The sequence below is a fragment of the Mastigoproctus giganteus genome, chromosome 11 (genome assembly GCF_048544385.1).
Source record: "Mastigoproctus giganteus isolate SK-2022 chromosome 11, ASM4854438v1, whole genome shotgun sequence".
Classification (NCBI taxonomy): domain Eukaryota; kingdom Metazoa; phylum Arthropoda; class Arachnida; order Uropygi; family Thelyphonidae; genus Mastigoproctus; species Mastigoproctus giganteus.
Genome location: NC_143585.1, coordinates 85395022 through 85407332, shown reverse-complemented (window position 1 = coordinate 85407332; position 12311 = coordinate 85395022). Strand labels below are relative to the sequence as shown.

Here is a 12311-nt window from a genome sequence, read left to right as displayed (position 1 = left end):
CTGAGGTAGCTGACAAACTGAATGAGTATTTTGCATGTACACTGAGACATGCAGAAGTCTGTAGGGAAGTGGAGGCCAGAAGCTTATCAAACTCTAGCAGGGAGTTAAATGATTTTGTAATAGCTGAGAGCAAAGTGAAGGTGAAATTGAACATAAAAAGGTCGCCTTGGGTGGATGGGTTCTATCAAGTTATATTAAAGGAGGCAGCAAAGTAAGTATACAAACCCTAAACCATAATTATGAAAGCTTCCATGGACTGGAGTTATGCAAATGTGTCACCAGTTCACAAAGGGGATCAAAGAATGACTCAAATAATTACAGACCTGTTAGTTTAACTTCTGTTCCAGGGAAAATAATGGAGTCACTGGTTAAAGAATCACTGCAGGATCATCTAGACAAGAATGCAGTTATAGTTCAGACTCAGCATGGATTTGCTAAGGGTAAATCTAGTCTGACAAATTTTATTGCATACTATGATATGGTCACAAAGGAACTGGATGCAAAAAATAATTCTGATATCATATACTTGGATTTTAGGAAAGCTTTGATACTGTTGCACATGGAAATCTACTGTACAAACTGAAGCAGTATGGCATTAAGGGCAAGTTTCTACAGTGGATAAAAGGATGGTTGAATGGGAGAAGACAGAGATTGTAATCAATAGACATTGCTCTTCTTGGGCTAATGTTATTATTGAAGTCCCCAGGGTTCGGTGTTGGGGCCAGAGTTATTTTCTGTATTTATCAATGATACTGATGAAGGTATATGAGGGGTAATGTCTAAATTTGCAGATGATACGAAGGTTGGCAGGATTGTTAATGACAGTAATTATAGTATACTACTGCAACAGGATCTAGAAAGTTGAGCAGATGGGCTGTGAGGTGGCAACTGAAGTTTAACATTGACAAATGTAAAGTACTGCATATGGGTAGCAGTAACTTCAGAATAATGTACCAACTTTGTGGTACTACATTTTAGGGTAGTAAAGAATGAAAAGGACCTGGGAGTAATTGTGCAGTCAGATATGAAGTTTTTTGAGCAGTGCAGACAGGCAGAAAGATTAGTTCATGGTGTCTTGTCAAAAATATACAGAAATTTTGCTAGCAAGGATAACGAGGTGATTGTCCCCTTGCATAAGGCAAGGTCAGGCCACACCTTGAGTACTGCATACAGTCTGGAAGCCTCATTTTAGGAAGGATGTAGAGCTGCTGGAACGGGTACAGAGAAGGGCAACAAGACTGGTGAGTGGAACAAAGGTTTGCTCTTATGAAGAGAGACTTAATTTCTGCAAATTGCACCATCTGGAGACTAGACACCTGTGTGGTTATTTAATCGAGGTGTATTAAGGTCTTGAATGGTTTTAGCAAGCTCCTGAGGGGACATAAATTCAAACTGAGGAAAGACAATTGCAAAATAGATGTGCCGATATTTGACTTTAGCCAGCAGGTGGTTGATATTTGGAACAACCTCTCATCTGTCATAGTGGAGGTCAAAAACTGAAATAAGAAAATTATTTAAGCATTTGGAGTGAATGGAATGGGTAAAATTGGGGGTTTTTTGGCTGATGCTATATAAACTTGCTTTTTTGCATCATATGCCACCTTGTCTTTTCCATCCTCATCCTCTGTATCCATGTCTCAAAGCTTTCTAGTCTTCTAATACCTTCTATTCTCAATGTCCATTTCTTTGCTCTATAAAATACTACACTCAACATCAGACATGTTTTCCTTAAACCAATTCTTAATCTCCCACATAATATTCTTCTTTGCTTCTCAAAAAAGCATTTAATTTTAATTGGTATTTGGGAAATACCAATTTTCTTTTCTCCAATTTCAATATTTAACTCACTTTTCTCTTCCCACTCTCATAACCTGTCTTGTTATTTATTTTCATCACAACTTTTCTTAACCAAGTTATGCAATTTTTCCTCAGAATCTGTCACTTGTGCTATATTGTCTGAAAATCAATAACCTTTCTACCCACCCATCTTCTCTCCATACAATTCTCCTTCATCCATGTTTTTCTATTTGTACCAAATGTCTATTCTAAATCATTCTTCTCTTTCTTGGTGATTCCCTTCTACTCACTCTCTCTCAGAGTAATTCAGAAATTTTTTTTTTTTTTTTTTTTTGCTGGTTCAGCATAAGCCGCAGGCTTCCTTGTACCATACAGCTAATAATAATAAAGTAAATATTATATTAAATTTGATAATTATTAAATATGTTAATTAAGGTGATTACAACTGTCTTAAACATTTTAAATTCTTGCAATGGGACCAATGAGTAGCTCAGAATAACTTCTACATAGAGGGGTTACACTAATAATTTTATTAACATGTAATGGGTAGCGGGAAAGCATCACTATTAATATTCAGTAAATCCACAAGGAATGCAAACAATGGCATCATTACAATAACATCTCATATTTTGAAAACCTTCAAGAGTTGTCTAATCATATACTTTCAAATAAATAATGCTAGCCCCAGTAGAGAAGACATTTATTCTCAGTTTTCAGTGCCACTACCCACACAGCACAATTTCAGGAATTATTGTTCCCTCATTGGTGGGTGTGTAGGCACCCAGTGCAGGCCCTAGAACTGAAAAAATTTTCACAATATGAGATGCCAAAAGGTGTAGAAAATTAACTAAAGTAGTTTATGGAAGTTAATTGAGAAAGTAGTTTATTTTAATATTATGAAAATATTTCACTTCTAGGTTGTCTGCTTGTACACTCTGAGTGCCTATCTGCTCACTCATGGGAGCAATAGATGCAAAGAAGGGCAACAAGATTAGTCAGCGATACAATAGGGTACTCTTACCATGGAAGACTCAAGTTCTCTAAATTGCAGCTATTTGTTATTTTAGGAGCATTAGCAACTAAGGCCATATTGTCCCGGGGATATGCGGTGGTCATTCCCTGACCTTTCCGCATCCTCCGTATTTGGTGGGCACGGGCTCGAACCCCGGTCTAATCAAGAAGCGTGTGCTACGCACTGCTGCTCCTGCCCACCTGGCTACGGAGCCGCCACTCTAAATTGCAGCATACAGAAACTAGGCCTCTGCAAGGAGAACCTGATTGAAGTGTTTAAGGCATTGAATGTGTTCAGTGTGGGAATTTCCTTTTAGCCACAAAGTAACTGATTGTTGGAATTACAAACACTGCCAACTTTCATCTGGTGCTTGCACAAGTGAGTAGCTTGAATAAAGGATTGGACAAATTATTTGAAAGGCTCAGCAATTAAGTGAATAATTTATTTATTTTTTTATGACTGTAGCTATATAAGCTTGCTTTCCTTGTTTCACTTAGCCACCATTAATAGTAAAACCTCACTAATTCAGACTGCCTTTGATACGTATATATTTTATTTGCACAGAATGGAGATTTTTCCTAAATGAGAATTTAATGATAAATTCCAAACTTTTTTTTTTTCAGAATGTTATCACCATGATTTTGTAAAAGAAGCAAGAGCATTCAAAAGAACTAAGTGCAAATGAAAACATTAAAGCATTATTACTGTCATATAATGCACCTGCACATCCATTTTACCAATAATGCACCTGCACATCCATGAAATTTTACCAAGCAACTTTTTCCTCCTTATGATAGAAGTTCTCACATAACCTATGGATCAAGGAATCATATTCAGCTGTAAACATTTTTATCAAAGAAAACAACTGCAAGATATTTGGTTTTCTGATGATTCTCAACAGTGACAAAGGCAAGACATAAGAGAAGAAAAATAGCGCTATGTATTAATTTATAACAGAAAGTGCTACTTACAACTGGGCTAAATCAGTGTAAGAAGGTATATAATATGATTTATGATGTTCTTATTGATTTGGATGAAACAAAAGAAAGTATCAGCAGGTGTCACACATTAACAGAAAAAAGAATATTAATTTAGTGATGTAACATCAGCAAAAAATTCATAATTAAGTTAAACTTAATTATATGCACATGTTGGTTGACATATGTCACGTACAGTTATTCATAGCAAATTGTGGCTTTGTGACATCGATGCATGCACTTCACATTTTGTAAGGCAAGTTTGTAACACTCCTGTTACTAACAGGTTGGCAGGTGATCAGTGTTTGTTGAAGTGCATGGTTTTTAAATTTGCATTCCCTCATCGATAGATCTAAAGCGAATTTTAATTTTCAAAAGTTAATTAAAATATATGCTTTTAACATAAACAGATTTTTCACAGTTGTGTTTAGGAAAGATTGCAAACATAGGCCATTAGAAAAATAAACAATTTTCAATTATTTTCCGCTAATTTTTTTAAATATTTGCATGCACAGAGGAATTTCAAACTTTCACATGCCTAACTAAGGGTTAAATTTTCTTCATTCACGCACAAAACTGGCCACAGGTTTACAGGAACATGAGCAAACATTCGACTTCCCACACACCGAAAATTTGTAGAAATTGATCCTCGGAACTAATGATGCCATTAAAGCCCATGGAGTTCATAGTCAATAGTATTTTTTTTTTTTTTTTTTTCAGTTAGCATGCCAATACGTGCTGGAGGTGAACGAATCCAGAAACAAATCTTTTGGAATTACACTCAATTTTGATATGCTCCTAATCCACAAAGGACTTGCCTAGAAAAACAAAGTCAAGAGCTTCAATGGCAAGAAAATTTAAGTGAGATGGAACCTTTCAGAGCTTTAAGTAAGAATAAATTCAGTAATCTCTTGAATTAAATTTTTTTCATCTGGAACTCAAACTATGTCTACAGACTTTAATTTATTCAATTGACAAACTCAACATTACAAATTTTAACAATGTCAGACATTCACAGCATAACACCCTCTGGTTATATGTAGATATCAATTTATAAGAAAATAAAATGTCTTATCCCCCCACCCCCGAACAAGAGTATACACAATAATTACACGATATTTCAGATGTTTCACAACATATGATGGTATATCCAAAAGTTTGTCCAGTTCTTCAAGGAAAAAAACTGAACAAACTTTTGGCTGAAGTGGATAGGAAGTTGGTTTTTTTTTTTTTTTTTTTTTTTGGCTGATGCTGTATAAGCTTGCTTTCTAGCATCATATGCCTATACTAATATCACGAATTTAAACTTTATAAATTTGTAGAATTTATATTTATCGTAAATTGCAACTTATAATAAATAAAATAATGATAATATCCAGTATATCTAAATCTTCAACTAAACGTCTGTAATAATTCTAAATAACTACACTTGGCATACCGACTTTCAAAACAAACTCGCCCTTTTACTTTCAGCTGCCCAGACTCAAAAACATGAGTGTGTAGAGTAATAATAACAATAAAATGTGCTATGCAAGTTCTAGATGGATTAGACGGTTTCCCCATAATTGACGAATATTGAGGTTTTTCACAATATAATACTATCTAAAATCTAGTTTTGAAATTTGGCATTTGTAACTAACCAGCTTTGATAACACATTTCCTCCAAGTGGTCATTCAGTGAAATCCAAAACAATTACGTGCTTATTCAACATATACAATGAAAAATTCATGTTATAATGCCATAAAAGTTATTCTTTTTATATATTAATTTAAGTACACGAATAAGCCATGATGTGACTTATCACACAAATACCAGTTTAGCTAACAACATAAAATTTATAGACACAATACGTCGTAAAATTTATAGTATAATATGCGACGTATTATATCTATATTATATGAATGTGTATTATTTAATAAATTATTTTTAAAAAAAATTAAAAAGTAATAATAAACATTTTATCGCAGCTAAGTAAACTTAACTATTTGGTACGTTTCTGTTAGCAATATATGAATTAATAACGATCACAAATTCAAAATGCTCTTGATACTAATATTTCAATAAAAATGTTCGCTAATGCATAAGAGTCAATTATTTGGTTATATGCGGTTACTTCCACTGAAATTTATCGTGTACTCCAATAAAATTTATTTTCAAAATGCAAAATAATTCAAATTACTTGTAAAAAAGAACAAACAATTACCTCTTACACATTCAAGGACAGTCAAAATATGTGTCGCGAGGAGCACATGTGACACAAAAATTACGAACAATACGATCAACTTATAACAAACAGATAAACAATTATTTCACTCTTTCAATCTTAGGCTTAATCAAACAACGCCTTGAGTTTGTTCTCACAGCGGGAAAAGCCGAAAAAGTGATTGGAGGCCGAGAAACTCAACAGCAAAGAACGCTGGGAAAACACCACGAGAGCAGTGTTTAAATCCAGATGTACTGTGTTATTCATGTATTAATCGGGTTTGGTGCATTGCAAATTAAATATGACACGATATAGTTTTCCTTTGAAAAGGGCTAATCAATTGACATTTATTAGACAACACTTACATCTTTAATTGCTGTTCTTTTGATATTTTATGATAACCCATTCTTAGTTCACTGATGTGAGGGGGGGCTGAAATTAAAAACTATTTTGTATACTGCTTTTTTCCGCTGTTTTAGGATATGCTTAATTTTCTATAAATAATTCAATCATTAATCGTTGTTTGGGTTAATTGTTGCTTGTTTAATTGTTCCTATAAACATTTTGGTTCTTATCTATTATCCCACCTGTATAATTCATAAGGCTAACGTACTTATAAATATTTTAATACTAGTAAGTTAGACTTAGTTGGAACTTACACAGCGGAAGAATAATAGGCAACCACCAATATGTTAACTACTTTTTTTAGGCTACTTTGGTTTACAGGTGTGTGCACTTTTTGTTGAAAAATGATAACATATAATCGCTCATTGAAGCCACAATAAGGTAGCTAAGGTTTTAATAGGAAAAATATCAATGCCTCTGAGATATATCCTATTGAAATTCGTGCATACACATGGAACTATAAAATAAACGTGCATAAGATAAAAAAAAATGCTATAAATAAGAAAATATTAATTGCCATTATTCAAAAAAATTATCACTTTAAAAAATAAAGTGATACTTTGCAGCTTTAAATGCAAATACAACAGAGGATGCCAAAAAGTTTTTACATAGAGAATACTCAATTTTTTTAATAATGTTTTTCAATAATTTATATTAAATTATTGAAAAGCATTGTTAGATATTTCCAAGCACTTTACATTGTCTGTTTTTATTTATTTTTTTTTATAAGGGTGATCCAAACATGAAAAATTATCGAAATATGTACTGTGACCAGGCCAGCTTGATGTCATCAAAGAGTAGTGGTTCTCCAGCAGAAGCCCTGTAGTTTTTTATATAGTTTTGTAGTAGTTTTTTAATTCTGACAAACTTGCATAAATATAGGACTCACATACAAATTTATTGGATTAGGTACAAATCCACATTCAGGTGCCCTTCAGAACTTTTTTATTGTGTCAAGGGGGTACACATTTTTATTGCCAAGTGAGAGGTCACCCAATGGGAAACTTTCAATTTTTCTTCTTTTCATAGTTGGGCTATTTTAAAATAAAAACCTTTGAAGCAGCTACATCCAGGTGCAGAGGCATTCCTAGGGTATGTGATGCCAGGGTGCAAATTGCAGTATGTCGCCTGGGTACCAATTGAAATTTGGTGCCCCCCTTTAAAATTTTCTTCATATGTGTGTAAGTTTCAGGTGCCTCTTGAACATTGGCACCCAGGTGCAGTGCACCCTTGGGATGGCCCGCCCCTGTCCAGGTGCCAGTTATCATGGACAACAAAATAAATGGTATCAGTGGGACCTTTTCATGTAGTGGAGAGAGAGAGACAGCATTTTCTTGTTTGCATCCAAACACTTAAAAGTATTGACACAGCCCTGTTGACCATAAGAGACCCTGAATACACACTTTTCACCAGGCCTTGTAATTTTCTGAGCTAGCAGTCAGTTGAGGGTTAACATTTAGGCTGAATTTTTATCGGTGACTTTGGAGTTGAACCGTGAATGAACGAATAAATGCTAGACAGCTCATTCATATGAGCTATCTAGCATTTATTCAGATTCAGAATATGTTTAGATTGGTTTAAAAGAAAAGAGGAATTAGATTCCATTTCAAAAGGAACAGTTCCCATGGAAATATCTGTAGAAAACAATTGTGTGAAAATTCTGTAGGGCTGTGGCATGGCATAAATTCAAACTAAGTGGAAAAAAATAATAGACTGGATTGAAGAAATTTTGCCTCTAGCTAGGAAGTTATTGATCATTGGAATAAGTTATTCCAATGATTAACTGTCTTTATGGGTAGATGAGTTGAAAAAGTATAGGTAACATATTTTGAAAGTGGTGTTTTTATTATTTATTATTTTTGCTTTTTTTTTTATTTCAGCAAAAGCCTCTGCCTTCAGTGCATTATATTATTATTATTATTATTAGCCATATGGTGCAAGGAAGCCTGAGGCTTATGCTGCACCAGCCAAAAAAAATTCCCCGAGATAGATAGATAGATAGATGGAGAGAGAGGAATCACCAAGAAAGAGAAGAATGATGATATCCAGCTCAGGACCGTAGCCAATACTGAAAAAAAAAAAAAGATTTGCATTGCAACTATCTCAGACAGCCTTTAGTTACCTTAGAAATGAATCGATAAACTGTTCTGTTATCAATAAGTTCAGGGACTTTTAGATAAGTTTTGGAAGCATATCTCCAGATACAGTTAAAATATTCTGTGGTGTATACTGAATTTGTGATTTGTACCCAAACGGCCTCCGTAGCCGAGTGGTCAGGAGCAGGAGTGCAGTAGCACACGCTCCTTGAGTAGACCGGGGTTCAAGCCCCTGACTGCTGAATACAGTCGATCTGCCAACCCGCACTGGACCGGCATGGCAGATTATGGTCCATTTCCCTCAGCACAAATTGTTGAGGAGGCTTCCATCCTGCAGTGGGTTGATAATGGCTGCACTTTACCTTTTTTTTTTTTTTTACCCGAACAACTGCTCAGGAAAACAAAAATCAATATAAAAGCATTAAGTGCATTTGATGTGTTACACTTATTAATCCACAGCTTTCAAAGAATAGTTGTTGTGTGGTGTTTTTTTTTTTTTTTTTTTTCTTTTTGTACACACAGCAACTGAGTCTAAATAAATATAGGACCATGTTGAAAAAATGCCACAAATTAGGTCGGAATTTGTATGCCTGTGATTCTGTCCAAGCATGATTGGAGAGCATATGCTGAAAGCCTTGTAGATTAGGCTAAAACTTGAGAGACTCTGCAAGGTTTTTTTTGGAGGGGGGAATTTTTATCAGTATGGCAAGCACGTGTAGGTAGACGAAATCTGTTTTGTAGAGATAGCATATATTTTGACAAAGATGGTGCAAGGGTTTTTCTACTATCATTGAGGATATCTTAAGGGATACTGCCTGTTGGGGGGGGAGAGAAACAGGGATAGTACAGATACATGTTTATCTGATAATATGAGTCAAAGTTAAGTTTCTACATGTCTCAAGAGTTCTTGTTTGATGCCACCATAGCCAATACTGACAAGATGTTGAGGGAGTGGGATGCTAATGTTAGGGAAACAAGCTTAAATAAGTTCAAGGGGATGAGTCACGGTAGTAAACTATACAAAAACATTTAACCTTAACTGTGTATACAGTAATCAGGAGTGTTGTTAATAAAATAAGCAAATTGGAACTTCTGACTATTCAGAAGTTCCAATGACTATTCAGAAGGAAAAGTAATGCTCATATAATAGGAGTAACAGAAATGTGGTGTTATCAAGAAATTGGGAATGATGAGTTTCACTCAGGTATGTACAATGTACAATTTAGAAACGACAGGAAAGATAGAAGTGGTGGTGCAGTCATGTTCTTATCAAAAGGAAAAACCTGAGCTCAACAAAAGCTTTCCCAGATTCATGCTATTATAGAATGTGTGTGATGTGAGTTAGTTGAAAGCAAAGGTATAATGAGAATGGGAATAATATACAGACCAGAATACTGTGAAGGTTATTATTTTATTATTATTATTATTGCTCTTATATTATTTCTCCCTGATTGAGGGTTCCACCTTGCGACAGGTACTGCTACCAAGTTGTTGTTATGTCTGGTGTTACTGTTGGTCGAGGAACTCTGACTATTCTACAGGTGTTCAGGATTGCAACTTTCTGGAGTTCCTTGTAACTGCTAGGCTGTTATGTAGGGTCGTTGGCACCATACTGGTGGTTGACACGATGATCGGGATGGTCACTACTTCTTGTCTATGCCACATCTCTTTGATCTCCTGTCTTAGATTCTTGTACTTCCTGATTTTTTCCTCATGGGTTTTCTGCAGTTCGCCAGTTTTGGGTACCGCTGTGTCAGTTAGATAGGTAGCCTTTTCCTTCTTGTCCACAAGGGTTACGTCCAGCTGTTGTTCAGGATTGTCTTTTCCGTTATTATGGCATGGTCCCAGTACAGTTTGTGGGTTGGGGTCTCTAGTACTGCCTGGGGTTTGTACTTGTAGTGTGGAACACTTTCTTCTTCTTATTATTATTAGCCATATGGTGCAAGGAAGCTTGAATTATGCTACACCAATCAAAAAAAAATTTCTGATTACCCTGAGAGAGTCAAAAGTAAAAGGGAATCACCAGAAAGAGAAGAATGATGATATCCAGCTCAGGACCCTGAGTGTGCCAAGCCCATACTCACTAGATGTGAGCCCCTGGGGTTGTATGGTGAGAGCCTCTACATGCAAGTGGAGTAGGCAAATAATTGTGAATGTCTTATTATGGATGATTTCAATTTGCCTTTAATTTACTGGAACAAGTGAAAGGGGAAACTCACTATGGAGAAAAAAAATTTAAATCAACTAGATGATTTTTATTTGTAGTAGTAGTAGTGGCATGTGATGCAAGAAAGCAAGTGTATGAGCTAATGCAGCATCAACCAAAAAAAAAAAATTTACAAAACAAATCCCATTAAATGTTTGTCCAGTTCCTCCTTAAATTTATTTAACCTATCAACTTCCACAATGACAGATGGAAGTTTGTTCCAGCAATTAACCACCCCCTGGCTAAAGGCAAATTTCTGCACATCTGTTCTACATCTGTCTTTCCTTAATTTGAATTTATGCCCCCTTAGGTTCATAATTTGAACAAGTGGAAGAATCCCATCAGAATTCATCGTGCTCAACCCATTCAAGGCCTTATACACCTCAATCAGATCACCTCGCAGGTGCCTAGCCTCCAGCCGCTGCAATTTGCAGAACTTAAGCCTCTCTTGGTAAGATGATCCCTTCATTCCCCTCACCAATCTTGTTGCCCTTCTCCCTACACGCTCAAGCAAATCTACATCCTTCCTAAAATGAGGCCTCCAGATCTGTGCGCAGAACTCAAGGCATGGCCTGACCATTGCCTTATACAGAGGGACAATCACCTCCTTTTTCCTTCCAGAAAAATTCCTATATATCATTGTAGGTAATGTGGTAATCAGAACCAGCTGATTACCAAATTGCAAAAAACTCAAATTTTTAAGACTGACTAGTCCCATTTCTTAACCTGTTAAATAATGTTCATCATTAAAGATGAATGTTAACATCCATAAACTATTCCTAGTTTAAGAAAAAAGGACATTAACCGGGAAATTTCGGATCCCAATGTTAGAAATGAAATTACATCATTTAGGGCACATTGTAAAAAATAGGAAGTAAGGAGCAAAAAATAGGAATTAAGGTCCAAATACCATTTTCAAAAATTTAACCAGTAAACATCTCTTTGACAAATTAACGCGAATAAAATAGTCTACAAAAGAAAATGCCTCGAATGGCACTGACAGTTTTATCATCTTTGTCATGGAGCCCATGCAAGTAATCGAATTTAACATAAAACGAAAGTTACGCAAGAAACAAACATTAGCATAATTATAGTTTTAGCTTAAGCTACAGCTTGGGCTAAAACTATGATTATGCTAAATCAAAGTTAATAGGGCAAATACTATAGTCATGAACATTTCAGAGACCTGATCATGATTTTTGAACCAGGTGACAGCACAGGAACTGTTAGCAGGGAATGAAGTCAGATAATGAGGAGAGAGAGAGAGATTGCAGCTATTAAAAACAAAGAAACAGATTTTAATTTCAGGAAAGGAGATAATGACAGCTTAGGGTGCTACATAATCTCTATCAAGTGAAGAGATAGGTCATCATGGAGTGCAGAATATGTTAAAATTATGGCATACTTTTAAAGCTATTGTCACAGAAGCCTTGAATGCATATATACCATTAAGAAAATATAGCACAAGAAGGATCTCTAGATAGATGAGTAACAAGCTAGCCAGTTTAACAGAGCAGAAAAAAGTGGTGTGGGAAAGTTACAGAAAATAAAAAGTACTGAACCCTATTACAAGTACAAATTGATCTGTAATAGTATCACAGAAAAGGTAAAGCT

General features: G+C 35.3%; 1 protein-coding gene across 1 annotated transcript in view; it reads right to left on the bottom strand.

Moving 5' to 3' along the window:
* NSD (Nuclear receptor binding SET domain protein) overlaps positions 1-6073 on the bottom strand; it is a 402839-nt gene extending 396766 nt beyond the window's left edge. The window contains 1 exon segment of the mRNA XM_090385568.1: positions 5991-6073. The gene's annotated coding sequence lies outside the window, so the exon portion shown is untranslated.
* Between the last annotated feature and the right edge of the window lie 6238 nt (positions 6074-12311).